We start from the raw sequence: 5,656 nt of genomic DNA on the forward strand, positions 1-5,656 counted from the left end.
GAAGGAGTAATACTATTAAGAAATTCGATGGGAAAATTTTCCTTTTCAGCATCATCTGTGGAATCAATGGAATCATCACTCAAATATGTGTGAAAATCTCCATCGAGTATATCCAAATTTTCTTCATTTAATTTTTGAACATGCTCATTTTTTGGACAAAGAGTTGTATGTTTTAGATATATGTTTAATATTATCTATAGCAGTGGTTCTCAACCTTGGCTGCATATTAGAATCACCTGGGAATCTTTTTAAAAGCCTGATTCCTGGGCCTCATCCTCCGGAAACTGTTTGTTATGGGGGTGGGGCCACAACATTAGTAACAAAGAAACAGAATTAAAACTTTATTGTGGGAAGCCGCTGCAGTGTTTTGGACAGGTTCAAGCCTTATACTGATGAGAGGGCACAGTCCTCTCATTGCCACGTGCAAGTCCCAGCTTGGAGGGCAGGGCACTCCCAGCACAATTATAGCCAACAACTGTAGTTGTAAGCTTTAACCTATGACCCGAACACATGGCCCCACGTGCCTGAGTGATGTAGGCTTGATAAGAGTTCAGGTGCACGTAGTTGAGTAGGATTGAAACCCAGGGGAATGTTGTAAACATCTTGGTCACTCCCTTACTTTGCCTCGTAGCATCTGCTATAAAATAAAGGCATGGCTGTGGGCGTGGTCGCTGTCTCTCAGAGAAGCAGCGTCCCACGGAGACCTGGCTTTCATTCTCTTGTCTGTCTTTTCTAAGCCTTTCAGCTGCGGGCACACTTTATAAAGATATGCCTCCACGCTCCCAGGGCGGGTTCCTGCCTCAAACCCCGTCCTTACAGGAAACAGCTCTGGGAAACAGCTTGGGGAAGGGCGCAGCTGTTGCCAAGACAATCCCTGCAGGACTGACTTCCTTCCACTTGGTCGCGGTTCTTCTGGTCGTGCTGAACACCACCCAGGGTTTTTATGTAAGTAGATTATATATATATTTATATTTATATTTATATTTAAAAACCTACTACAGAATCTTGAGCACAAAAATTCACCATGAATTTTTTCTTGTACACATACATACAAAGATGTCATCTTAGCACTGTTACGTTTATATAAATAATATTGATTGAGAAACACCTAGATGTCCAATAGGAAAGTGGATAAATAAGCAATGGCATAGCCATATCTGATTATAATGATAGTATAGGTGCTCATAATATGAAAAAATATTCATTATATATTACTTTTTCTTTCTTTCTTTTTTAAATACTCACATGAGTAGTGAGGATATTTTCCCCACTGATTTTTAGAGAGAGTGGAAGGGGAGAGAAGGAAGGGAAGAGAGTGAGAGAGAAAGAGAAACATCAATGTGTTAGAGACCCATGGATTAATTGCCTCCCATTCTTACCCTGACTGGGACCGGGGATTGAACCTGAAACCAAGGTATGTGCCCTTGACCGGGAATCGAAACTGAGACCTTTAGGTCACTGAGCAAAACCGGCCAGTGCATATATTACTTTTAAAAGGAAATAAAACAAATGTTATTACAATACCACGTATTTTCAAATTGTGTTTGCATATATAAATAGGTCTATTTAGGCTCAAAATAACTAATTATAAATAACCATTTTCTTTTCTTTTTTCTTATCTCAATTTTCTGAAGTTTAAATCAACCTTTTAAAAAAACAGATCAGGTGTTTAATTAGGTTCTTCAAAAGGAATTTAGAACAGTTTGTGAAAATAAATTTCATTTGTGAAAGCCAACAGTGCCCTGGAGCTGAGGAACTGCTTTGATTTTTGGCAGAATTTGCAAATCCATGGCTTTCTGAACAGCCTTGGGCTGCCCTGTAATCTTGTATTTCTCTTTCTGTGTTGAACATCTCAACCTCTGGTGTCTGGGCTTGTGCAGCTTCTTCTTGAAGTAAATATCTATACGATGTTTGGGTATTTTCACACCACTGATATCAATTCTGGTAGAGATGGCAATGACAAATTTCTGGTGTGTTCTACGCAGAGGAACTCAATTAAGGGACAAAGGTCCAGTCTCAAATAGCAAGCCACTGCTCAGCTCGTTCAGGAAAACTACCCCTCTTGCCTCTGTGGTGCTCAATAAGGATGATCAGAATGGTTCCAGGAGTGATGCCTTAAGGGTTTCTTGCCACAGTTCAATAGCTTTCAAGGCACATCTGCAGTAGGATAATATCTAGGCATTTTGCAAAGTTTGGCCACTTGGGTACCACGATTCTTGTCACCCACCACAAACTGGTGTTGTGACAGTAGCAGGAACTTTCTTCTTTTTCTTTTCAATTCTAGATTTAGCTTTTGAATACTTCCTTGAGTGCATGGCCTTTCAGGAACACACAATTGATCGGGAATATCTAACAATTCCTCTGACTAGGACAGTTTTGGCTGCCTTGGGGCTTTCCCTTTTTAGGCATCTTGGCCTTGAGGTTACCCTTGTTAACCTTGCCACCAGCATTAGCCTTATTGGCTTTATGTTTCTTCTCCTTAGTATCCAGCTTCTCGGCTTTTCCACTCACTATTTTGTAAGATGGAAAAGAGCTACAATCAACTTTTTTTGAGAGAAAAAGTATTATTTTAAATTTTTACATTTATACTTAACTATTCCTTTTCTTTAATCCTCACCAGAGGCTGTTTTTCATTGAATCTAGAGAGAAAGGAAGAGAGAGGAAGAAAGAGAAACATTGAGGTAAGAGAGAAACATGGATCAGTTGCCTCCCATATGCACCCCAACCAGGAATCAAACCCACAACCTAGGTATGCGTCCTTATCTGGAATCAAACCGAAGACCCTTTGATGCATGGGACAACACTCCAACCAACTGAGCAACACTGGCCAGGGCTTAAGTTTTCTTTTTGATAAAAAAGAATAAAAACAGGAACCAAGGTGCCAATGATTTGGATTTTACTAGATAAATGGAAAGAGAAGTCATACATTAGGACCTACCTAAACCAAGTCTTCATCTCCTCACATCTTGTCTCTAACATTTTCAAGTCTATCCAACCTGACAATTACTTTCATCAAAACCCAGCTTTTAAATCCTATGGCCATGACTTCACATTCTTGTACTCAGGGAAGATCCAGATGGAGCTTTCACACTGGCTTGGACAGCAGGAACTGAGGGACTTGTTCCAAAGTGCAAAGACACCATCTGCAACCTTCTGGTAATCCTCTTCATGTCATCTGTTCCATTTCCAATTCTTTTTATATGTCCATTGCACAAGTAATCAAGATTTGCCCTCCAGGTATCTCTTTCCATAAGGCAGGTAGAAATATCATATTGAATTTATTTTCCAATACTGCAAAAACACAATGCCTTCTCATTACTCTCTTAACCCCAAAATAAATACTACTCTGTGGCTAGTACTAAAACCTATGGAAGGTATTAAAAAAGAAAAAAACATGGTCACAGATTACAAGGAATTTAATTGATAAACAAAACTCATAAATAGAAAACAATGGGGAAAAAAAAGATTAAGATTTGGCCTACTATTAACTGCTAGGTTTGGCTCTACTGGGCCTAATCCCAATTCAACCCATTGCTTATTGTATGACCTTGGGCAATCTCCTCACCTGTAAAACTATGAATTAAACCTAAATGATCCCAAACATCCTTTCCACATCTCATTTTCTATAGTTCTAGAAACAATAGATCAGAGAAAGGAAAGATAAAGCCAGGCTTCCACAATGTGTTAGGAATTACCTATGAACAGACAACAAGGAGGATTAAAAAAACAAGTGAATCTGGTAAGGGGAAAAAGAAAAAAATCACCAATCCATAAGAAGCCTGTTCTTATATAAGCAGGGTGATCAGAAAGTAAATGAAAGAAAAGTATACTCTCCTCCCTTCTATTAGAGAAATCCTGAAGGGGATTATGTAAACAAATCTATTGTCAGTAGAGAGGAGCAGTGACTTAGAAAAATAAAAAATACCAGACTGAATATTTACTAAATGTCCAGTATGTGTGAAGTTGTTCTTTACTAGGCACAGTTAAGAATACAAATGTGCAGATTCAGCAAAAAAGAGAAAGAACTTAACACAGATGTGGTGATTGGTAGTAGGGTTGAGTGGAGGTGGAAGAGGATATAGGGGGAATAAATGGTGATGGAAAAAAATTTAAAAAGAGGGTCAGTACTGGTTTAAAAAAATATATGAATAAACATTGTTCCTGCTTTTAGGAAGTTTATTTCATTCATTCAGTAAATATTTATTGAGTATCTACTATGTACATGGACAATTCCAGGTACTGGGGAGTCAAGAGTGAATGTGTACCTAACTCCATGAAATTTACAGTGTGCAGGGCTAGGGAGGTACAAATACATTATACAAGGTAACTGCAGAAAAAGAAAATTGAAGAGTTGTGGAGCACTACTTTAAACTAGGTGATTATGAACATGAAATGTTAACAATTTTTAAAGCTGGGTGATGGAAATTCACTGTATTGTTTTCTCTACTTCATTTTAAATTACTAAAACAAGCCATATAGATAGATAGGGTAATCATGGAAGATTTCACTGAAATGACATCTGGGCTGAGATTTGACAGCAAGGAACAGGGCACATATCCCCATGCCTTTCAAAGAGAGGAAACAGCTGGTACAAAGGCCTTAAGGGGCCCAGAGACTTCATGAGAAAAATAACTGATCAGACCATGAAAACAGAAAGATTTTGTGGGGACCCTACTATTCATGTTAATGAATTTACAATTTATTCTAAATGCAAGAAACCACTGGAGGGTTATTTTTTGTTTAATCCTCACCTGAGGATATTTTTTTTCCATTGGTTTTTCAGAGAGAGTGGAAGGGGGAGAGAGAGAAAACATCTATGTGAGAGAGCCACATCAACTGGTTGCCTCCCACACACGCTCTGACTGGGGGCAGGAAAAGAACCCACAACCCAGGTACCTGCCCTTGAGCAGGAATTGAACCCAAGACCCTTTGATCTGAGGGGTGACACTCTAACCACTGAACCACACCATCCAGGACCATTGGAGGGTTTTAAGCAAGAACTCAAATACAGGAATATACTGGTGTTTGTTTGTAAATTACAAAGCAATACAAAGTACGTGCTAAATTAGGTAACCCAAAATGTATTTGTTTAGTAATGGGATGAATTTATATTTTGGAGGTATCTTTATCTCCCTAATCACTTTATTTGAGCTTAAACTAAAATTAGTTTCAAATTCGAAGCACATCAATCCAAGGATACTTAATTCAGTATCTGGAAAGGTGGCTCAGAAGCATCCTGGATGAGAAATAAATCTTACCTAATAATAGACAAACATGCAAATTGACCATACCTGCACTATGCCTTAAGCCATGCCCATCAGAGTGACTATATGGAAATTTATCCAACCAAGATGGTGGCCGGCAGCCACGGAGCTGGAGCAAGCAGGAGACTTGGTTGCCCCAACGATGGAAGAAGCCAAGCTTCCCGGCCGGCTGCTGCCTCCTCTCAAGGCAACAAAGTTTCAATTATAGAAGGTAAATAAACCCCAGATACCTGCTTCCAGCTGCCATGGCCATGGAGCTGGAGCGAATAAAAAAAACAAAACAAAAAAAGGAAAGGCTGGAAGCTTCGGTCGCCGGGGGGCTTGGTCAGTCTGAAAACAGCCATCAGCCCCTCACCCAGGCTGGCCAGGCACCCCAGTGGGGACCCCCACCC

At 39.6% G+C, this 5,656-nt stretch overlaps 1 pseudogene; it reads right to left on the reverse strand.

Annotated features, from left to right (window-relative positions):
- Nucleotides 1-1,718: 1,718 nt before the first annotated feature.
- Nucleotides 1,719-5,656, reverse strand: part of LOC102244891 — a 16,964-nt pseudogene continuing 13,026 nt past the window's right edge.

This window comes from Myotis brandtii, unplaced genomic scaffold, assembly GCF_000412655.1.
Source record: "Myotis brandtii unplaced genomic scaffold, ASM41265v1 scaffold7, whole genome shotgun sequence".
Lineage (NCBI taxonomy): Eukaryota > Metazoa > Chordata > Mammalia > Chiroptera > Vespertilionidae > Myotis > Myotis brandtii.